At 47.2% G+C, this 24,523-nt stretch overlaps 1 long non-coding RNA gene across 1 annotated transcript; it reads right to left on the bottom strand.

Moving 5' to 3' along the window:
• Nucleotides 1-8,299: 8,299 nt before the first annotated feature.
• LOC125400737 (uncharacterized) lies at nt 8,300-24,499 on the bottom strand. Its single transcript, XR_007232077.3, has 3 exons — nt 16,193-24,499; nt 10,841-11,006; nt 8,300-9,853 (listed from the first exon to the last, which is right to left on the bottom strand). It is a non-coding gene; the product is annotated as an uncharacterized LOC125400737 (long non-coding RNA).
• Between the last annotated feature and the right edge of the window lie 24 nt (nt 24,500-24,523).

Below are 24,523 nucleotides of genomic sequence, written 5' to 3'. Positions count from 1 at the left end.
TAGAATGATTTCCAGGACAGCCAGGGCTACACAGAAGAAACCCTATCTCAGAAACAAACAAATAAACACAATGTCAGGAATTTGAATGGTTAATGCCCCTAACCCCCAAGAAGACTGAGCAGAGCTATGAAAATAATCAAACCCAGCAGTGTGCCTTACTACAGAGTGGTCCTGAGTAAACCATTTCCCTCCCTGGTCCTTGGTTTCCTTGTCTGTAAAATGGGCAGGAGAACAATCTTTCCATCTGTCAGAATTAAAACGTGGACAATTCCCAGGAAGTTAAAGAAGTAGACATTAATTTTCTTCGACACTGTCAATTCTGTATCTAAGAGGTACAATTTAAAATACTATTACATGAAAAGTAGGCTTAGTAGCATATGCCAGCACTTGGGAAGCGGAGGCAGGAGGATCAGGAATTCAAGTTCATCCTCAGCTATATAGCAAGCTTGAGGCCAACCTGGAGTATATGAGACCCTGTCTCTAATTAATTACTCATTAATTAAGAGTAAAATGGCAATAAAGTCAGTTCTGCCTGGAGCTGCCCCAGGTCAGCTCTCCTGGGCTGCTCAGAGCTAACTCCCATCTTTAAAGTCTTATAGGGAAGGGTGAGTTCTGAGATTGGGTCGAGTTGGAGGCTAACGGTTACACAGGGAAGTTGGGAGCTGGACTCCAAATGGGCTCTTTCTGAAGCTTTGTCTTCACCGTCAGCAAGAGTCTGACAGTTCCTTTGGGAGCATCTGTTACGAAAGTTTTTTTTTTTTGCATAAAGATTAAGAAATAGACCTCTAAATGAAGCCAGGGTCGTGTGATCACGCAGCTGGGCTGCCTGAACATCGGGCTTCCATTCCTGCCATCATTGCCTTCCAGGCCTCAAGGTGGCGCTGCTCCCTCTTCAACATCCCTCTGTTCTGCTGGGAAAACAGAACTTTCAACTAGACTGTCCTAAGAGCCGCGTGATATTATAATAATAGTAACAACAAAAAACAGCAATAATAGTTAGCAGCGTATTCTGAGAGCACCGTAAATTCAAAACATTGTCTATCTAGCCCGAGTTGCTCCCTGCAGCTCTCAGCCCCTCTCGTATCCACCAGGAATCCCACACCGTGGGTTCCCCAGTTCCTCACTTCCAAGCGTTAAGACATTTGTCAAGCCCTGAACAGAAACACAAACAAAGGCTCAAGGATTCTGTGCCTACAGGTGTTTAAGTTATCAAACCTTCCACTATGACATGCCTGTCTTCGTGATCAACTATGCTGAGCTCAGTGAGGTGACAAATGTTCGCTCTAATTTCTGAGATGTGGAGGCAGGAGAATCACGAGTTTCAGGTCAGCCTGGATTGTACATAGTGAGATCCTGTATGAACTGGAGATCCTGTAGGAACAAGCTCTGTGGTAGAGAGCTTGCCTAGCAAACACTAAGCCCTGGATTCAATCCCTAATATCACACACACACACACACACACACACACACACACCACAAACACACTGTGGAGATCTAGGTGGGTTTTTTTTTTCAGTCTTCTTGAAGATCCATATCCCTGGCCCTTCATTTCCCTGCATAACTCTGTCCCAGACTATAAAGAGACCCAGATAATACAAGAATACTAAGACTTGTACACCCAGACTTCCTCCAACCATATCCCTTACATCCCCAAATAACCACCCCTTGGATCCAGGCCCCCCTAGAGAAGACAGGTCCAGGAAAGATGTCCTTGTAAGCCCAGAAAGGACTTGCTACCCCTGAGGCAGACATTCTGGAACCTGTATTTCAAGTGAGCGTACAGACCCCTTCCTCCAGGGGCTTCTCTTACTCTAGCGTGGGGAATAGGATCAGAGAGAGGTAGCATCCACCCCTCAGAATTGCCCCTAGATATCTGAACTCCTAGAATGCTGTGTTGTGGGAGACCTCACCTCCTCCTTATCCCTCTTTCTTGTTTTGGAGACCCCTTCATGTCCAGTAATTGGCACTAGGCAAGACCCCATCCATTGGTCAAGACCACAACTACCCTGGAAGTCTTTCTCTCTCAGTCCTCAACAAACTCCTCAAAAACAGCAGCCTTGCGTTCGCAGAGGCCCACGGTAAAAGGCAAAGGGAGGAGGGTCCTTTCAGGACATAGAGTGTCATTTATCTCTCAGGGGACAGATAATTCTGGCCTTAATGCAACCCTTCATCTGCCTAGTCTCTAGCTGATGGGAAGGCAGGCTCCCAAAGCAGCCCCAACGAGCGGTAAGGGCTCTTTGGTTGAAATGAAAAATTCATGAAGGAAGACTGGAGCTGGGGCCTTTGGACGGCCTCCAAGCCACTGTGCTCGGGGGATATGGCAAGGAACTGGAAAAGCCAAATGGAAAATTTCTTCTCTCTCCAGTATATGCCATCATGTTACCCCTTCTCGGCTGTCCCTAGCTACTCCCCTTTAGTCTCCTCAGTGCCCACGCTACGAAGGCATTCAAGAAATAGGGTGAGCTGCCCACCCAGAAAAACAACATGGTACCCACCCAGCATCCTCAACAAAATAATCCTTGTACCTAGGCAAGTTGGCACAGCCCTGGCTACCTGTCACCCCAGACCTGAAAGGAAACCAAACTGGTTTTTGTCTGTCCCCCCAGAAGACACCTACAGAGTACTGCCTGTTCCAATTTCCTAACCAAGAAATCTGATCAAAATTCATGAGATTGGCCAAAGCTCACAAGTTAGGAAAGAGATGGACTTTAGTGTTATCATATGGGGGAGACGGGTTTAGATGAAGTCACAGGGAACAAGTAAGATTGGAGGGTTGAACTCCCACATAAAATGGGCTTGAGAAGTCTGCTAGCTCATGACACAGAATGGTACCACAGTGGCCGGGGCCATTCATGGACAGTGAGTGCCGGGGCGGGGGTCAGGCCTGCCAGGAGGGACAGTCTTCACTGAAGGATAAGGAAGTCAGAGGCTCCCATCTTTGCCTTGTGGCCCCGGTCAGAGGCAAACCTCCCTCGGAGCCAGGTGTGATAGTTCACCTCTGGAATCCCAGCACTTGGGATGTGGAAGCCGTAGGATCAAGAGTTCAACTATGTAGTGAGTTAAAGGTTAGCCTGGGTTACAAAAGTCTGGCGTAGCAAACAAACAGACTCCCTCCACTGTGCCCCTCCCAGGCCAGCTAGTACCCTCAAAGAAACAGCATCCTCCAGCAGCTTGGCACTGCCATTGCCTTGGTAATTAGTTCTCAACTCTCTTAGGCATTCGTAGTCTTCCCTACGGTGCAGCACCTGGGTTCAGATAACAGCTTCTTATTGATGAGCTTCTCGTGACAGGTGCGGTGGTGTGTGTGCCTTTAACCCCAGCAGTGAGGAGACCAAAGCAGGCAGAGCCCTGTGAGTTCAAGGTCAGCCTGACCTCACAGTGAGTTCTAGGCCCTCAGGCCACATAGTCAGACTCTGTCTCAAGAGAAAAGGAAGAAAGGCTGGTTTTCCCATCATGCCCAGCTTTACGCATTGAACTCGAGGCATTGTGTATAATAGACAAACACTCTGTGGGTGGATCGCCAAGTCTTCAATCCCTGCCCCTGGGGACATTCCTAAAGCGTAAGTTCCAGAGGACCATTACAAATGGGAAGAAAGAAGCCTCCTAAACATCAGAACTAAGCATGGCTGGAGTCCTAAAGAGCAAGCAGAAGCACATTGGTGGAGGTGGGTTTATGACACCTAGGGGCCACTGCCCATTCAAGAATGTGAAGGTTTGGGCCTTAGGGAGAAATGTGCACTGGGGATAAGGCTAGGGGAGCTCTTAGAATGGAGGTTTTCTTAAAAGACATTTAGGAGGGGCTGGAGAGATGACTCAGTGGTTTAAGAACATTAACTGTTCTTCCAGAGGACGTGGGTTCAATTCCCAGCATCTACATCCCTTTAGGTGCTGGTCCTCCCTGGGTGGTGTCTGCTTATGGCTTTTCGTGGAACCTGGTGCTGCCTGCCATTGCAGCTGTGTGGCCTGGGCCCCATTATGTGTGGCCAGGTTGCCCTGGGCTCCATATCAGAAGAGGTCACTATCCACAGGCTGAGAACCACTTAGATGCTAACTTAGACATACTTTTTTTGTTTATTTTTTATTTAATTCATTTATTTATTTTACATCACAACGGAAGGTTTCCCCCTCCCATTCCCTCCCCTACCTTCCCTCCATGACCCCCTCAATCCACTCTTCCTCTGTTTCTCTTCAGAAAGAGGCAGACCTCCCATGGGTGTCAACAAAGCATGGCGTATCAAGTAGTGGCAAAACTGAACGCCTCTACCTGTATTCAGGTTGGGTCAGACAATCCAGAATGAGGAATAGTGTGGTGATATCACGTTTGTACAAATAAAACTTGCCTGAAGAACAGAGGGCGGAGCCAGCCCCTAGCTAACCATAGAGGACTGGAGGGCTGTGTAGACATACAGGAAGTGATATGGCTGGACCGAGAGAGGAACCAATAAGGCAGGAGGAAATAGGAGCTCAGTCTCTTTTTAGCTGGGAAGCTGAGTAGGTAAGGTGGCTGTGGTTTGCTCCTTCATCTCTCTGATCTCTCAGCATTTTCCCTGTATCTGACTCCGGACTTTTATTGTTAAGAACTATCAGAACTAACTCATGCTACAGAAGAGGTTTCTGAGAGCCAAAGTGTGAGGGACAGCTTCTCACATTATAATGGAATAATGATTCCATTATTGGGAATCAACTTAGACATACTTTTAATGAAGGGCTACTAAAGCTAGTCCATCATTGACTCTGGTACTTACTGACGCCTCTGCTTTTAATGGGGACTAATTTCTTTGTAATATATTTTGCCTGGATCATTTGACAATGCCAAGGTTGTTGTTCATCAATCCCCATCGCTGTTCCTAATAGAAACTGATTTCCTCTGGGCAGTGGTGGCTCACACCTTTACTCCCATCACTCGGGAGGCAGAAGCAGGCAGATCTCTGTGAGTTCGAGGCCAGCCTGGTCTGCATAGTGAGTTCCAAGACAGCCAGAGCTACACAGAGAAACCCTGTCTCAAAAAAAAAAAACTAAAGAAGAAGAAGAAGAAGAAAGAGAGAGAGAGAGAGAGAGAGAGAGAGAGAGAGAGAGAAAGGAAAGAAAGAAAGAAAGAAAGAAAGAAAGAAAGAAAGAAAGAAAGAAAGAAAAAAGGAAACTGGTTTCCTTTTGGTTATATTGGACTTTACACACACAGAATCCTTAGTCTCAGGAGACTGAATTAGGAAGACAGGGGCTTCAAGGACAGCCTGGGAAGGAGGGATGAATGAAAATACTCAATGGGTTGTAAAAATCACCGTTTACCAACTGACATAAACCCTGCCAGGCCTTTGTTTGGGTGGTGGTGGTGTTTTTGAGACAATGTCTTGCTATATAGCCCAGGCTGGCTTCACACTTGTGGCTATTCTCCTGTCTCAGTCTCACTTCCACGCCTGGCTTGGGCTTTTCTCAAACATAATCCCCGCAGCTCTCTCCGCACCCTCCCACCCGCACAGGCCTGCACGCCACAGAAGGCACATAGATTCCTGTGGCCATCTTCCCAAGCTCCTGTGCAGCATCCATCCCCACAGCCGTCTTCTGCTGACTCCACATCCACCAAACACTGGCTCCCTATCCGCTCCCAGTCCCCATGGCTACGGCTCCACTTCGTGTCTTCTTGAGTCAGACGGCTCTAAGCACCTCACGTAAATGGATTCATACAGTGTGTGCCCCCTTGCAATTGGCCTAGTTCACTTGGCAGGAGAATTCACTTAGCAGAGTCAAAATGTCCTTTCTTTTAAGTGCTCAATAATGCTCCATCATAGGCATATACTTCATTTTATTTATCTACTCATCCGTTGATGAGCACTTAGTGAAAATAGGGTTTTTTTTAAGTTGCTTTCTTTTTCTATCTTGCAGGCATCACTTCATATTAAAGTAAAAGTACATTTTTAAAATTTTTATTAGTATATGTTAATTATATATAATGGGCTCTATTATGACATTTTCAGACATTTGTAGAATATAATTTGGATAGTCATGCCCATCACCCTCTCCTGTTCCCTTCCCACCGATCCCTTCTTTCCACAGCTATTTCCTCTTCTGTTTTCATGGGTCTTTCCTTCCTTCCTTCTTTCCTTCCTTCCCTCCCTCCCTCCCTCCCTCCCTCCTTCCTTCCTTCCTTTCTTCCTTCCTTCCTTCCTTCCTTTCTTTCACCAATGAGTTTCATTAGGGTTGTCTTCAAGAGCACAGGTTGAAGGTTATTTATAAGAGCATGGGGACCTTACCGTGGTAGCATCACCAAATAAAATAGACGTTATTATTTAGGGTTTTCTTTTTTTAATTAATGTTGTTTGAAACCAAGTCTCACTACACAGCCTGGCCTGGGACTCACAATCCTCCTGCAGGGATCTCAGGCCTGTACCATCACGCCCACCAGTGGCTCTTAGAACTCTGTGAAATACATGGTCTAAGCTGGGTGGTGGTGGTGCATGCCTTTAATTCCAGCACTCGGGAGGCAGAGGCAGGTGGATCTCTGCTTGAGGCCAGCCTGGTCTACGAGAGCTAGTTCCAGGCTCCAAAGCTACAGCGAAATCCTGCCTTGAGAAACCAGAAAAAAAGAGAAGAAATGTATGGTCTATGTTAATTAACTAGATCACCCATAATGAACACAATTATTATTTAATAAACTTTTCACTAATGCAGTTTTCACAGATTTATGCCGAGGAGTGAACCGCACATGAGAAGGCGCGATGTCTGTACGAGGTTTGAGGGCTAATAATAGAAAAGCCACATGTGTGCATTTTCAGGCCATGGAGGCCTCTGCTGGTCCTGTCTTCTCCCGTGAGGACCACTGTCCTAAACTTGCATTAACAGACTTTTCTCTATCATTTTTTTCATATGAGAATATGCCCTGCTCCCTCTCAAATTCCACCCTAAAGGAATCTGCAGGAGAGACCAAGGGCACTGCAGGACCCCAGGGTGCCTTGTCCCAGTCTGATCCCTATTCTCCGACCATGATTCCCTGTCTCACTACATAGGTCCACAGTTCATAGGCTGGAGTCTTCGAACACGTGAACCAAAATAAACCTGTTCATAAGTTTGTTGCTTCAGGTATCTCATTACGGCGTGAGGAGATAGACCTCTCTCCTTCTAGTTGTCGGCAAGCCTTGGCAGTGTGTGATCTGTAGAAGCCTCACCCCATTCTCTGAGCTCATATGGCTTTTCCCTGTGTCTTGGGCTCCACATTCAGATCTCATTTTCTCCCTTCCAGGACACCAGTCTCTGGTCCGAAGGCCTTTGATCTCAGACGACATGAGTACTTCTCAATTTGATAGTGATTGCAATGACCCTGTCCCCAAAATGATCAAGATATGAACATAGGCCTTTAGGGGACACAATCTAACCCACTACGATGAGCATCCTTATCCCCAAGCCATTCTCCTGCCCTGTCTCCTTTGGGAGGCAGGTAGGAGGATTGCTCCCTGCTCACAAGCAAACGGAGGGTACCGGAGACTTTTCCCTAGCCGAAGAGAGAGCAAAGGCACATTGCTCAGCACGGGGACGTTTGCAGGGAAAGGAGCTATGTGGTGATGGGGCCAAGAGAGCCCTGGGCCAGCAGAGTGGCTGAGCCAGCCTGCGCTGAGACAGTTTTGTTCTGGTGTCCTCAGCAGAGCCCTGAGCATGGTGACATAATGGCCCAACGCTATTAGTCATTGTTCCTCCAGATACCCATGCCATTTGGGAAACATGGCTGCATTCTATAAAGTCACCACATTCGCAGCATTTAGGGTCAGAATCAACAAAGCAGCAAAGAGTTTGGGGGCTCATGACTTTCTACTCCAGACTCCATAGGGTGCAGAATGAAGGATGGTGTCTTCACGGGGCCCTACGGCTCCTGTGCCTAACGCTCCCCCTAAAAGCCCCTTTGCTTACTGTCCATTCTTTTCTCTCTGGCCTCTGGGAGGTGGAGCATCAGGGAACAGACCACAGTATAGGGGGATCTCACGGGCCGGCTCTTCATAGGTTGTCAGCAATTGTGTGATGAGTGAAGGTACTCTTCAATAAATGGAGAAGTGAATGAAACAGTCCCATGGGATTTTTTTTTACTCCCAAACGAGGGTGTGCATGTGTGTGTGTGTATATGCTTGTGTGTACACAAGCAGTCCTTGACTTAAGCCTGTGTGTGTGTGTGTGTGTGTGTGTGTGTGTGTGTGTGTGTGTGTGTAGCGTCTGCACTACAGGACTATACGTGAGCCGGGAACTAGACTGGAGACTTAAAAACACACGCACAGAGACAGCCGGGGACTTGGCTTATCCTTGATACAAGAATGCCAACTTTATTGTGCTCCAGGGAAGCTTATATAGGGATCCCTAACTGATAGCCACGCCCCAGCTCTCGGGATCTTTCAGCTGCAGAACCCACCAGAACACATTCTTCTGCCATCAGGGTCTCGTGTTCAGAGCAGCTGCAGGTGCAGGTAAACAAGCTGTTTTGCTCAGTTCACTCCAACAGGTAAAGGGTCTGAGGCAAGCAGAGAAAGTCAAGGGGCCAGGGGTCTGCAGCCCCCAACATGTGTGCGTGTGTGCATGTGTGTATGCACATGTGATGTGGGAGAATTGTCTGTATTCTGTCAATCATGTTTTAAATAAACACTGATTGGCCAGGCAGGAAGTATAGGTGAGTCAACCAGACAGGATGTAAAGATGGGGCAATGAGAACAGGAGAATTCCAGGAAGGAGGAAGCCCATTCCTCCCACTCCAGACCAGATCACAGAAGAAGCAGGATGTGACCTGCCCCGCTGAAAAAGGTACCCAGCCATGTGGCTGACATAGATAAAAATAATGGGTTAATTTAACTTATAAGAGTTAGCAAGAAGCCTGAGCTAATGGGCCAATCAGTTTATAATCTTATGGAGATCTCTGTGTGATTTTCGTTGGGGCTTACCAGCTGCAGGAACTAGGCAGGACAGAAACCCCAACAAGCAGGCCCTCATGCTACACACATGTGTGCGTCTGTGTGTACACAAGTAGTTCTTAAGGTGGTCACTGTTCTCTTTCTTAGAGAGGGACTCATCAAATATCCCAGTCTGTCCTGGAGCTTATGGTCCTCTGGCCTCCACCTCCCAAGAGCCAGGATCACGTACTGCGAGAGAGTCAAACCTGGTAGTCCAGCTTCAGACGGGGCTTCCCTACATGCACTTTTGATTTACTGTGTTCTACACTGACCATGGTTTACTGGAAAACAGACTCGTCTGTGCGTGTCTCCGTACGTGTGCAGCTTCAACTCTCTTGATAACTGACTGCCTCCAACTTCAAGCCCACGAAAACCGTTTGATGAGCTAAAGGGCCCAGGTCAGGAAGTCAGATAGGAGCTAGAAGGGGTGGCTGATTTCTGCCCCAAGCCAAGGCTGACTCAGCAGCGGGGGCTACAGCCATCTGCAGGCATCTTCACCTACGTGTCTGGTGGTTTCGCTGAAGCCTCAGCTGGGCTGCCAGCCCAAACGCCTACCCGTGGCTTCTGCATGTGGCCCCTCCACGTTGGCGGGTTTGGGTTTCTTCAAGCCAGCTGGTAACTAGGACCCAAGGAAAAGTTTCCCACAAACCTAAGTGCAAGCGCACAGAATTGTTATGACTGTGCCTGGGAGATCCCAGGGCAGCACACGGTGGTGCCTCAAGGAGGTCATGCAGGACGCCAGGTTCAGGGCCTAGGGGAGTGGGCGAGAGTCTAGGACATGTGGACAGACTTGTGTCCATCCCTCCCCTGGGGAGATAGCCCAGTGGTGAAGAGACACTTGCTGCTCTTGTAGAAGACCCCGGTTCGGTTTCCAACATCTGCATCAAGGAGTTCACAGCTTCCAGTAACTCCAGTTCCAGGAGATCCAGTGTCCCCTGGAAACATGGGGTGCACACACACAGGAGATTAAAATAAAGAGTGTTTATATCATTCATATCATAAGAAGAGTTAAAACTCGCCAGGTGTGCCTCCCTGATGCTCAACCAAAGGCAACCACTTTTTTCTGTTAGTTATGTACTTGCTTTATTTCTAATTGTGCCACCCACATTTGTTCCCAAATGATATAGATTGTTTATAAACTCATAAAAATGGCATCAAAAAAAAAAAAGCTAGCTTAGATCTGTAATTCCAGTCCTTGAAAGGTTGAAGCAGGAAGGTAGTGAGTTTGAGCCTAACCTGGGATACACGGCAAGACCTGTCTCAAAAGAAAAGAAAAAAAAAAAAGGAAGCCATATGGAGTATTTTTTGTGACCTCATTCATTTACTCTTATATCAGGCAGGATAGGCTTGGTTATGCTGTGGTAACAAACAAACCACAGTTATCTGCCACTCACAGAATGTCCATGCTGTGAGTCAGCTCTAACTCTGCTCTGGAATTCAGTCAGACACGCAGCTCCGACTGGAAACATGGCTAGTGTCCAGAGAGAAGGAAAAGGTGGTAGATTACAGGTTGGCACTTCAAACTCCTGGTCAGAAGTGACAGGTGTCGGTTCCATTCCGTGCGTCAAGCAAGTCATGTGACCAAGTCTAAGGTCCAGTAGAGTGCAAGTATAATCCTTGGGTAGAGGCGTACCCCAAAAGAGGGTGGCCCTGGAGCAGTAAGGAGTGTTTGCAGCAATAATTCAAACTACCATGATGCTTCCCTCAGTCACAATCATTTGCTTCCTTTGGTTTTTTGTTTGTTTTGTTTTTGTTTTTTGAGACAGGGTTTCTCTGTGTAGCCCTGGCTGTCCTGGAACTCGCTCTGTAGACCAGGCTGGCCTCAAACTCAGAGAGAGGCCTGCTTCTGCCTCCCGAGTGCTGTGATTAAAAGCATGCGCCACCGCTGCCCGACAATTATTTGCTTCCTTAATGCAACTTACCTCAACATTCCTCTTTGGTCACACATGTTTTCTTCTCTCTTGCCAAACAGCTCATTTTTCTCACAGGAGAGATCTGACATTCCCACCCAGTCAGGGAAGCAGACTCCAAATCCAGAGTCTCGCGACAGGTACAAAGGGTGGAGGCGCGGTTGCTCTGACTGGAGAGCTGAAACGGAGAGGGCAAGTCATCGTTCAGGAACAAGGATGGGAAACGACAAGGAACACCTCATTTAGAAAGAACGGGGGACAGGGCACTGGCCGCTGAAATCCTGAAATGTTATAGGACTGGCATTACAAAGTGCATCTTTTAAAAAAATGTATTACCTTGTGTGTGTGTGTGTGTGTGTGTGTGTGTGTGTGTGTGCGCGCGCGCACACCTGACATCAAAGGTTAACTTGAGTCTCTCCTCCCAGCAGGTGGGTCCTAGGGATCCAACTCAGGTCATCCGACTCGGCAACAAGTGCTTTTATCCATGGGGCCCTCTCACCGTCACACATGGGGCCTCTTGTCCTGGGGGTGGTGATGTCTCTTGATCAGGTCTTAGTTTTGCTCCTGGTGGAGAGGGAGTCCCTCAACCTTTGACTAAAAGGACTTAAATGCTAAGTCCTCTTGGCTCTGCCATTCAGAAAGTCCATATATAATCTTCAGAAAGAAAGAAAGAAAGAAAGAAAGAAAGGAAGGAAGGAAGGAAGGAAGGAAGGAAGGAAGGAAGAAAGAAAGAAAGAAAAGAAAGAGCAGATGAATTTTTGGGATTGTGAAGTTTTCCTATTTGCTTTCTATAATAGATTATTATTCTTCTTCAAAATATATATTGTCCCTCTCCATGGGCATTTTACTACCATAGGATTGATTATATGTACTTGTTCCATTCACTTATGTCAACTTGGTCACGTGATTTGTGTATGTTTGTTTGTATGTATGTATGTATATTTGTGGTCAGTGAATGTGAGCACAGGTATGATGCCACTGGTCCAAGGTAGGATGTCTCACCTTTTAAGGCATGTATGAAACACCACAGGATCTTGCCAAACATCCTTTCTGACTCAGCAGTTCTGGAGTGGGGCCCTGGGATCTACATTATCTAGCGTGCTGAAATAGATGGCAAAGATTTGTGGACCACACTAGGTAGTAAGACTGGGCAGTGGTCCTCTAGCTTAGCCCATCTGGAGGGCTTGCTAAACCAGATTTATAGGTGGACCTCAGGTTTCATGATTTAGTAGACCCCTAAAAGAATTAGGTATCTTTGATGCTGCCACTCTGGGGAACCAGCTTTGAGAAAGGCAGGGGGAGTGAGCAGGTGTCTGTTTAACTCCATCCCAACACAACGCTGAGTCTGACGAATTCCTTATTCCATATGTTAGACTTGGGGAACTTAGGCCACTCGGATGCCTGTGTTCTGACCCAGTTCCAGTTAAATCAGAAAAGCCGGGAGGGGGCCCCAGAGCTGTTGTTTCCATAATGTTAGCTATAATGTTGTAGCCAAGTGGAAACCACAGAACCACTCTGAGCCTCTCCTCTGCACATGGACAGTGGATATCAAGTAGAAATAGTAAGGTCAGCGTGAGGCAAGCCATCAGACCTGTAGTCTAATCTCCACACCTCCACGTCAGCAACTGTTTCTTTCATTTGTTTTTCAGTTTCTACAAATAAGTGAGGACATTAAAAACAAAACCATAATCAACAGCAGAAAATAGCCATTTTAACAGGGTAAATACTACTCCAGGGTTGTCTGTGGGCCTACACTGAAGTCACCTATAGCCACCATCCAAAGAGCTCCGTGGTCTGTCATTTTGCTCCTGGGTCACTGTCTACTCTCACCAGAACCTTCCGTACACCTACTTCCTGCTAGCACCCCTCTGCGATTGGAAATGCTTGGGTGTAGCTTGACGGCAGAACACCTGCCTGGTGCGCATGAGGCCCTGGCAGGATAGAATACAGAATAAATGAGAAGGAGCAAACAAAATCAGCACTGCTGGGCTCGCATCTCTCAGTAGTCTTGCTGCCGTCCTGTATCCTGCCTCTGCTCGCTGATGTATTTCCAAATAAGTGACCAAAAACAGCACCAATTTCCAAGCTAACAGGAAAGCCTTGTTCCTCCCATCCCTCACCCTAAACTACTACAGAGACTCCTAAAAATGATGAAGGGTGTTGGCCGAAGCCATTTTCTCAGCAATTACTCTCTTCCAATTCAATTAAATAAACATGGTTTATTGCCTCCCATCAATGAGGTACAAAGATGACTAATTTAACATCCCTGACCCCAAAGGGTAGCGCCTGGGAGCAGATGTTACATAAATGAGTCAATATTACCGGCGAGATAGCAGCTATGATGTAAGGTCTGAGTTATGTAGGTGGCTTTGCCCTTGACGCTCCTCCTCAGCACAGAGCCTCGCAAATAAATGGCTTTGGCTAAACAAATGAGTGGGAAATGGAGAATTGAAGGAGCGAACTCCACAGGACAGGGAGGGAGTCATACGGATGAAGGGGTTCTGTAACAGCGTGTGGAAGGCTGAGAGGTCTTCCAGATGGAGAAGTGTGGCTAGCGGGCTTGCTCCAGGGAGCTTTGCTTCCCCCACACTAGGTTTGCAGGCCAGCTACCGCACCCAGCTGCCCATTACAGGAGTGCTGGGGATCCAAACGCAAGTCCTCACTCTTGGGTGGCAAGCCTTTTACCCTGAGTCATCTCGTCAGCCCCCGAATTCATTTAAAAACCTTAGTCCCAGCATCTAGGCAGAGTCCTAGAAAATGACAAACCCTTTGGGGAAGGGGACGGTGGGGAGAGCAGAAGGCTAAAGACAGAACCCAGGGCAGAAGGAGGAGACACAGAGGGGAGGCATGAAAAATCAGGGGCGATTCCCAAGCAGGAGGGCCTGGGAGCCAGAAGCCAGATAAAGGGGGTACAGCAATCCAATACGTGGCAGAAGTCAGGGTCAGGGTGGCCCTCTGCCAGACCAATCCAGTGGAGATGGAGATCAAACGAAAGTCATTGGTACCCAAAAGCCTTGTCTCTCCTTACATCCCTCCTTACTTCGGGTGTGTATATTTGTTTACTGCCTTCTGTCTCTCTTGGAGGGAAATGTAAATTTAAAGACTTGAAGTCCGCCAGATGTGGTGGTAATCTTAGCACTTGGGAGGCACAGGCTCAGCTCTGTGATTTCAAGGTCACCCTGCCTATATAGTGAGGCCTTTTCTCAAAAACAAACAAACAAACAAAAAGACGTGAAGTCATGGGAATCTATTCCTTTGCTGCGACTCTGGATGTTAGTTTTTTCTTCTTTTCTTCCTTCTTCCTCCACAAAATCTTATTCAAAAAAAACATACAATGTACATGTATGTAAGTACTATTACACCAAACCCCAGGTAACTATCAGGCACTGTGAACAATGTCCAATCCCATGGCCAATCGTGTTTCATCTCAATATGTATATCTTCATGACTTTGAAGCAAATATTAAACTTGGATCCCTTTCATCCATAATTATGTTAGTATGTGCCTCTAAAAAAACGTAAGGACTTAAAAAAAAATGTTACAATTAATATAACCTAAAATCAGAATGCCTCCGTGTCAACCAAAATGCAGTTTAGATTTCCCAATAGTTTAGATACTTCCCTGGCAAAAAGTTTGTTTTTGTATCATGTTAATGATCAAATCCAGGCCGCCTGCACCTAGTCAATACCATTGAGCAGCAAGCTCTGATTTGTGTTGTTTTGTTTGTAGTAACAAAAATGCTTTAAAAAAATTATGATGTCGCAGGTGTCCCCTTCCACAGTTTCCTTGACTAAAGAAGAGGCCCGTGCTGTTTTGAAAGTCTAGGGGTTAAGAGGATTTCTGCGCAGTCCAGCTTCTCAGTGGGGCGCTGCCTATACAGCAAGTGAACCTGAACTGACAGTAGGCTTAGGCTTGAGGCTTGATGAATTTCCCAAATCAGCACAAGCTCACAGGTCAGCTCAGGAACAAGACAGCACCTGTCTCAGCACTCCTCTCTCTCAGTTTCTCCTACTCGACAGAGACCACCAGACCTCCACACAGCAGAGGTTCGAAATGTTGTCTCCTTCGTACCTTCTGGAGATCAAACCAAACAGTTCTTCTTCGTGGCAAGTTCTTTGACTCCGCATTTTATCCGCGCTGTGCTTAGAGCAATAATCTATCATTTCCAGAGCTTCACAGTAATCCACTGGATATAGCTATACCATGATTTGCTTATCCATTGCCGTGCTGATGAACCTTTGGGCTGTTGACAGTCACAGGCTGTTATAAGACGGAGCTACCATGACCACGGTCGTGGATGTATTTCTTTGGGTTCATACTTAGGAGGAAGAATCATACACGCACTTAATTGCTGGATTTTAACCTGCTTTTTAGAATCTTGGTCTCTTTGCACATCACGTGTGTACTTTAAGCACATCATCTCAACCATCTGGACTTTATCTGTGAGGATGATCACATCGGCCCCATGGAGCGATGAGGGCTATGTAAAGCTCTTGGAGCCACACCAGCTTTTAGGAAGTGTTTTGTACGCGTCGACTGTTCCATCTTTCTTGTGGTGCCTTCCTGATCGTCATTGCTCTCCTCCTGCTTCCTAAAAGCTCCATCCTTCCAGGTTCAGGGTAACCTGATGGTGTTTCTCTCTAAAACCGGTCTATTCCCTTGACTTTTGATTTCTTGTATATGGACAAAGTTTGCAAACTATATTAAAAAGATAACTGTTAACCTCTTTATCTATAAAATTCGGTCTCTCTGGCCAAATTTGCCTTTCTAGTCAGGACATCCTATTTGCGCTTTCACTCCCCCGCCCCCACTTTTTTTTCCCGGTCCTGAAACTTACAATGTAGATCAGGCTAGCCTTGAACTTGTCCAGATCTTCCTGCCTCCTGCAAAGTTAGAGGTGTGTAACCCTACAAATAGCTCGTCTCTCCTTTGAATATGCATGTTACCATAATCTCAACAGCCCTGGGTCAGCCTGGCCTTTCTCTTCCTTGCAATCACCTCCAAGCAGCTTGGAATCATCTCTAACCCTTCCTTTCCCCTTGTATCCCAGTTTTAATTTGTGAGGGAGTCCTGATGAATATTTGTACTCATATCGTGTGTGTGTGTGTGTGTGTGTGTGTGTGTGTGTGTGGTCGTGTTTTCCTGCGGATGGAACCCAGAACCTTTTGCATACTAGGCAAGCATTCTGCTACTGCAATACACTGCCAGCCTACCACATCACTTTTTCCTTTTTAATTCCCTGTTCCTTTTGACTCCCACTGTCTTACTCAATCCCTTGTCACCTCACACCTAAACTAACATCATAGCCCACCATTTCTTCTGCCTGGCTTCAGGCTGTGCATTCACCCAAGGAAGGGTACTTACTGCCTCTGGGGTGACTCGGCTAAAACACAGGCAGTGCTTCCAGACTGGGCACGCGGATGTATGGCTTCCGGAATGGTGACTCTTAAACGCTCCACGAACTCTGTCCCCAGGGAAACACCCACAGCCGGTGGGGACTGTGTAAAACTCAAAACCACAACCACCTAAAGCGCCTGCAAATTGTCCTAGAAAACATTAAAAAAAAAAAAGTATAAACTCAAATGCCAGAAAATCTGCTAAGTCCCAGGAAGAACCATGCAAGTGGGTGCCACTGAGCCACAAACCACTTCCTCCTTCCAACCCCAATTCTGGGAGGGGGGCGGCGAGAACAAGAACACAAGTGACATTTTTCTCCAGCTCACGGCCGGCGGTGGCATCTGTATGACCCTGCAGAGGCGGGCTGTCTTCCAGCTCTGCGTCTCAAAGGCTCCGATGCAGACAACGTGGGCTGAGTGGTCTGAGGTTCACTTCCTACCCCCACCTCCATGCACAGGTGGGAAGTTCTAGTTCAGCTACGGATGGATAAGGACGAGCTGCTTTAATCACCCAGGCCCCAGCTTGCTCACGTGGGCAGAGACTCTGTTTTGAAAGGGGCAAGCCAAGAAAACCAAAGGCTACTTACCCTGTCCGACACCCTGTCCACTAAGCAGGACTGTCGCTGAGACAGGGGGAGTGCCACTGTCCCTGCCCAAGTTCCCCCGGCTCTAGAGCAGCCTTGTTGAGGAGGAGTAAGCCATAAAACTGCCTGGAGCTTCCACCAAGACAGACAATTTGGGGACATTAATTGGGGATGCTCCCAGAAATGATAAAGCTTGTCTTAGGAAGCAATTAAGAGTAGCTAGGCATTCCTCCATTAGAACAATCTAGAGTAGGGAGTGGGGATAGAGCTTAGAGGTACAGCACTTGCCTAGTGTGTGTGAGACCCTGGGTTCGGTCCCTAGTACCACACACACAGACTCTAATTGCAGACCAGTTAACAAGTGCATCAGAGAGGATCATGGAATGCATTGGTCAACGCCCCCTCCTCCCCGCTTCTGGAGTTGGGCTGAGCCTCAAAATTAACCTGATTGTTTCTGCAAAAGGGACCAAAGTTGAGCTGGCAAGACTGAAGCAATTTCTACGTCAGGGTAGGGTCAAAACCAATAGTCAGCCACAGTGAAGGTAAACAGCCCATAGAATTTCACTGGCCAACAGATTAATACAAAGATCAGATAGAGGAACTGGAGAGATGGTTCAGTGGTTAAGAGCACTGGCTGCTCTTCAGTTCCCAGCACCCACATAGCAGCTTGCAACTGTGTATAATTCCAGTTCCAGAGGTCCTGATACCCATGGCAAAACACCAATGCGCATAAAATAAATTTTAAAAAAGTAGATCAGGTAGAAAAGCAAAGGGAATGTTTTAGGATCTGTGTGAGGCTGGCACCAGGCACGGTGGTGCAGGGCCGTAGGCCTGAGCACCCAGGGAGGCTGAAGCAGGAGGATCAAGAGATAAAAATCAATTTGGGCTACATGCTAAATAGAGCTAGTTTCTGTCTCAAAACAGCAACAACAAAAAGACCATTGCCATTCCAAAATAACTGTGTACATGCCCATGCCTGCAGCCTCTGAGGAATGGCATCCAAATCTATCTGTGAGAGAAAGAGACTTCATCAGAATAATCCAGCTAAACCACTCCACAAACAAAATTCGTGAACACAATTGCAACAAGCCCTAGCCAGGCTTAATCCCTGAATTTGGGAGGCAGAGGCAGAAGGATTAGAAGTTCCAGATCCTCCTTGGCTTCCTAATGATTTGAGGCCAGCCTGGGCTACGTGAGACTCTGTCTAAAAACAAACAAACAAACTTGACCACAGCAGTGGGCACTACATGCATTACTTCACTGTCCAGCATTATGACATGGATCCTGTTTTGAGTTATAGATGAAGAAACTGAGATTCCCTTGACCAACAGATACCACAGCCTAGAGCTAAATTCAGAAAAATCCTTAAGCACACACACACACACACACACACACACACACACATATACACACATATATATGAGAAAACTTACCCTGCTGTAGGAATTCCTACCGCCAGTAGCCTTTAAGTTACCCGCCCACTTGGGTGTGGCCTCTTATACTATATATGCCCATGTAAAACTTGTCCGGCTCTTTTCTGGCTGCAGGATTCAGTTGCTGTTCCCCGTTCCAGCAGAGGACTGTGATCTGTAAATCTACCCCTAAATAAACAACCCTCTAATAGACTCAATTCTGAGCTAGTGTGGGGTTTCTTCTAAGCGTCCTTCTTCATTACCCTCTTACACATTTTTCTAAGTGTGTAATTCACTGGGACTGAGGGCATTTACCTCGGCTACACAACTGCTTCCTCTCCTAAGACTGAAATCCAGCATCCATTAAACCCAGTTCTCCATACCTCTCCCAGTTGCCCTATTTTGTTATCTTTAAATCGACACCTCTAGGCACCTTTTAGAAGGGAAATGTTACAGTGTTTATCGCTTTATTCTTATTGGCTTATTTTCCTTAGCACAGCATCCTCAAGGATTATTCATGTTGTAGTGTGTGTCGGAATTTCATTTTTCTTACCCATTCCTCTCTATCCACAGGTTGTTTCTTCTTTTTGGCAGTTGGGAGCAATGCGGTGATGAACACTGGTGTACAAAAACCTATGTGAATCATGCTTTTGTGTGTGTGTGTGTGTGTGTGTGTGTGTGTGTGTGTGTATGACATGGTTTCTCTGTGTAGCTCTGGCTGTCCTGGAACTCACTCTGTAGAACAGACTGGCCTCGAACTCAGAGAGTCACCTGAGTTCTGGCTCAAGTCTAACTTTTAAGGTGCCATATCTGTATTGAGGATGATACAATAAATGAGGTTAGGGTAGAATATGGAAGGCTATCTTAAATATCTAAATTTTAGTAGTTATAACATCATCTTAATGAAATCAGAATAACCATAACCATCATATCAAGTCTGACGTGTGACAAGCAATGCTTCTGTCCACAGTGTCACAGCACTATCAACATTGAGGGCCAGGTAATCAATCTCACATGATCAGGTGCTGTTCTGGGCACTGTAGGGTGGTTCAGTCATATCTCTGGTCTCTATCCACAGAATGTCAACAGCACCCTTCTAGCTATGACAACCAAATGCGTCTTTGAAAGCAAAACTGTTGACAGTTAAGAACGACGGACTAGAAAGAGGGTGTGGCTGAGTGGTCTTGTGTTTGCCTAGGATGTGAGAGGCTTCAGATTCAAGCCACAGCAAGCCAAAGCAAAATCACTGATTTAGGCTGAGTCTGAAGAAGCCATTCGACTTGAAAAGCAAAAGTGCACCTGTGCATGGTGGCACATTCTTGTTATCCAATCACCTGAGAGGTAAAGGCAGGAGGATCAGGAGTTCAAAGCCAGCCCCTGTTACATAGCAAGTCTGAGATCACCTTGGGCTATAGGAGACCCTGTTTCCAAAAAACATAACCACACAAAGAAAACATGTAGAAGCGCAAAGACAAAAGCCAGGAATGATGGTGCATGCCTATTATCCCAGGACTCCGGTCACTGAAGGAAGCTCATGTATTTGAGGCTAGCCTCTACTACCCACAAAGACCTGTCTTAGAAAAGAAAAAAAAATTTTTTTAAGTGAATCAGTTTAATGAACTTAGAAGTTACAGAAGAGGAACTACAGAGATAAGGGCCACAATTACGAAGGAGGCATGCAGCTGCCTGGCGAGGGGGGGATGCCTACCCTGCAGGGTGCCAGGCAAAGCCATTAACTCAAGTGAAGGCATTCACCAGCCTCTGACACTGGCCCATCCATCTGTTCATCTCTCCTGCCAGTTTTCCACCCTGATCCCATTCTGGACAAGCTGTGTGGAGTTCTCCCACCTAGAGGTTTCTGCAGCTGCTGCCTTCACCACCTGGAGTACCCACTGCCCCAGCCCGGGCATGTCTAAGCACCAGCTCAACTCTCCACAAATCCAAATCCGAAGAAAACGTTCCCTCTTGGGAATGAGGACCTTCGTTCGGCACAGGCTGAACTCTGCTGCTTACTGCTGAGCATCCTGAGCTGTCTCTAGGATTTCCCCTTTGTCCTCTATACCCGCCCACATGGGGACAAGACTTGGTCTCACAGTTCAGCCCATCTCTCTAGCCCTGGAAATATGTTGCTCAGTAAAACTGTTTACTGTCTGGTTAATTAAAAATATGATAGAAACAGTTTATGTGTCTCTAAAAGGATTTAAGTAGCTTTAAAATAGCTCAAGCACATGAATTTTGGTGGGTAAGGATTTGTGATACAATAACTTAAGGCACATATTTTATTGACTTCTTTGTAATTAATAGTGGGGAGCAGACAATTTTTATTGCTGCAATTAAAAATGATGTCAAGAAGAGCAGTGTTTGATGACTGAGTCTTCACCTATCTCTCTAAAACTTTTAATATGTAATAGTAAGTCTGGAACACTGTGTGTGCGTATGTGTGTGTGTGTAAGATGGGGGAGTAATGCGTGGAAGCCAAACGACAACACTGTGACATCAGTTCTCTCTTACACCTTGACGTGGGACCAAACTCAGGCCCTCAGGCTCACACAATGAGTGTTTTACCCACTGAGCCAGTCCCTGCCTCCCCCTCTACCCCCTTTTTAAAATCTTATTATAGATAATTTTACAGGTGGATTAAGAAAACAGCACAGGCCAAACGGAAGGCTGTTTTCCCATAATCACTGTTTTAAACAGCCAGCTGGATGCCTTTTCTAATAACGTCAGGAGCCAGGTCCTTGAACGGCATCCTTGTCCGTCTTCGCTGACCTGTGTAACACATCAGGCCTGAGAACTTCTAAACCAAGTCAATCACCGTCATCAGTGAGAAGCTGGCCAGGAGGTGCATTCTGAATCTAAGCTGCCCATCACCGGCCCTGGGTGTGACAAGTGATAGTACTGCATTCCCCAGTCTGACTCACGTCAGGCTGTCAGGGGACTCCAGACGCCACGTCTGGACTGTGGCCTCCATATCATCTGCTCAGCCTTCCCCTCCCCCTCTGCCCTCACGGTGATTAAGCTGATGAGGTCTAATCCCCTGAACCTTAACACAATCCTTCAGATAATCCACAGCAAAGGAGGGCGGGCATGTTGGAGGGAGGGTGAGCTGGAGTTCCCTCGCCGTCTGTCCGTCGGTCGCAATCCCGGCACTCGGAAGGCTGGAGGAGGAGGGCCACAAGTTTGAGGCCATTCTGAGTTATAGGAGGCCTGTTTTGAAAGGCTTGAATAAAGTTACATAGACACATGTGTGCACACATACATGTATGCCAAAAGCTTTTGATCATCAGGGAGAAAACTTAGACAATGGGATGGATTTAGAGAAAGGTTCTTCAGCGGCTCCTCTGTTGACTATGACAAAGGTTTATTAAGGGCTTGGCCTTTGCCAGGTGCTGATGGAAATACAGTCTATTTCAAACTCACTGCTTAGTCGTAGGGCCCCAGGAGGCAAGCACATCACAGTCCGCTGCATTCAATAAAGAAAAGGACAGAACAGAAAGGCGCTGTGCTTGCCCAAGGCCACAAAGCTAAGGAGGAAGCAGTTTTGGAGCGCAACGGCAGAGATCCCAAAGCTGGTGGCTCTGTCATTCCCTGAGGACCGAGAATGACAGGGCCAGGACAAGCAGAGTATGTCTTTCTTATGGGAGCCACATATGGCTTCCCCATCTTTCAGAGTACCCCGTAGACTCTCTCAGGTGAAATCCTGTAGAGAGGCTCTCATTGAGATGGACCCAGTTCCACATCAATGAAGTCCCGGAGCCTCAGCCAACACAGAATGTGAGCAGGGACATACTGTCTCTAGGTGTTCTTGAACTTCTGATCCTCTTACGTCCACCTCCTGAGGGCTGGGATGACAGAATGTGTCAGGTCTATGCTGTGCTGAGGATGGAACCCAGGGCCCTGTGCGTGCGAGGCAAGCACCCTATAGGCTGAACTACACCTCCAGCTCGCCTGCTTTTACCATCTGATTTACAGACATACTCTGGCACTTGAGCATCTCAAGCCGAGGCTCACCGAGTCCTCGATCCCTGTAGACTGCTAAACTTGAAGGCCAAAATGAGGCCATTTTTGTCCCCTAAGTGACCTCCCACATCGATGCTTTGTAAAATGAAATAATATGATTAAACAGAATCTGGCAAGAGTCCTGGAAGAGGGGAGGAAATAGAAACCAGAGATAAATAAGAAAGCAGCCCCGTGAGCTTCATTATGACCATGGATCCTTCCTTAAGCCACCCAGTCACAAAGGAGACACACATGTCCTGTTCAGCTCCCTCCTCTGCCTAGACTTGGTCTACACTGCTTTTCGGGCCTTGGTGAATCACTGTGTTTGAGAATTCCTAAGTCGGGCAGATGTCCCTTGTTAGTACTACCTAGGTTCCCGACACAGGAGGGAAAACCCACTTTTACCATGGTGAACCCACTTTTACCACGGTGAATCCATGTTTACCATGGTGAGCTGTCTGCAGTTCACTACAAACGGTTGCTCTTATGACTGGGAGTCAAGCTATTAACTCATCTGAGATCCCAGGAGCTACTGGCAGCCATTCCAAGACCAAAGACGATGTTCAGCCCCAGCGGACACGGGCAGGAGGAGACCCAAATCAGGCTGAGCTGGCTTCTTCAGCACGTGTGCCGCCGTGTGTGCAGAACCACCAACCAGCTCTATTTAAAGGGAAGAACCAGAAAACTGTAGCTCAGAACTAAGTGTGTGCACCCACACACACACGCCTGCACCCACACTCATGAATACAACTCCCTCTACTGGCAGCAAATCTATTTATAAGTTCATCATTTTTAAGGATTTCTTATTGACAATAGTACGTGCTTATGGCACACCTACCATGTGATGTTTGGTACCTGTGTGTTATTAGTGAGACGGCTATATCCCACTAGTTAACATCCGTATCTGGTGACAGATTCAAGGCTCATCTGTCAAAGTCCCAAACCGTTTCAGCAGAAGAGTCAGAACCATGGGGGAGGCTGTGGCTCAGTAAAATCCTTTGCTACCAAAGCCTGGGCTTCTCTTCATCAAGACGGAGCAGAATAGGGAGGAATAAATAGGCCTTGGGATGGAACTTTATTGAGGCAACGTGACAACTGGGTAAAAGACACAAGGGCAATGGCTTCTCTCCCCCACCTCTCTGTTGTCCCATGGCTCTGGGTGCTTTCAAAGGTCTGAGGTTCAGTGCAGTTCCAAGAGTCTACTCTGTCTACACTCTGGGGTGTCCCATACCTTCAGAATGAGAAGTGGGCTTCAGGAGAGTCTGAGAGGTACTTTACTGAGTGACTTTTGGTTCGGCACTGAGCAGCCTTCAAAAGACGCTGTTTGCCCATATTGTCTGTGATAAGGTCTCATTATGTAGCTCAGCCTGGCTTTGACCTTAAAGCAATCCTCCTGCCTCAGTCTTCTGCTGGGATAACAGTCACGAGTCACCATACCCAGCTTGTTCCACTCCTTGTGGTGGCTCCTAATTTCCTGGTCACAATCCTAAAACTGTGTTGGGGGAAATTTAGTATTGCTTCAAATACAACTTCCTTCCTCTGGCTATGTGGTTCTTGCATTTCTCCTACTGTCCTCAGGGGCTTGCAGCCCCTCTGAGCCTCAGCAGTAGTCTCTCGCTGCCCCACTGGAGCAGCATTTCAAGCCATGAGTGGTCTCCTTAGTCAAGCACGTGCCAGGGCATGTGCAGCCTCAGGCTCCCGGAATTTTAGAACCGAGCCTAGTGGCATGGACGGAGAGGGTGAGTGGCGAGCCATGAGTCTCGAGGAAGGCCCATGGAATGCCAGGCACTATTCACATTCATCTGGTAGCTCATCAGCTACCAGCCTTTACCAAATGAAATCAGCGGCACGCCAAAGCACCGCCGAGGCCGCACAACCAGCACATTCTCCGTTCTAACGACTTCAGAGGTTACCTTCTTCCAAGAGACTTCCAACCTGCAACGGTGGCTGAAAGGCTGAAAGAACAGCGAGGGACAATAACAGGCCCGCATGTCCCCGCCCACTTCCCTTAAGCTAAAAGAGATCAGAGGTCGCAGCCTCCACTCCTTTGTCCCTTTCTGGCTTGGTGACTCACCACCACCTCTGCTCTTCAAAGTTAGGACTCCTCATTTCATCACCTGTGTCCTCAGCTACAGGTCCATCCTCCTGGACACACCAGAGCTGAGAACCCTACAGCTGAACTATCTCCCCCAGCCCCACATTCATGCCCAAGGGATTCCAGACCTTTCCAGCCCCAGAACCCAGCTAGCAGTCACAATAGGACCTCTCCCATCACCTCACCCCGATCAACCATCAAACACAACC

This window comes from Myodes glareolus, chromosome 24 (genome assembly GCF_982192425.1).
Source record: "Myodes glareolus chromosome 24, mMyoGla1.1, whole genome shotgun sequence".
Lineage (NCBI taxonomy): Eukaryota > Metazoa > Chordata > Mammalia > Rodentia > Cricetidae > Myodes > Myodes glareolus.
This window is presented reverse-complemented; position numbering and strand designations above follow the sequence as displayed.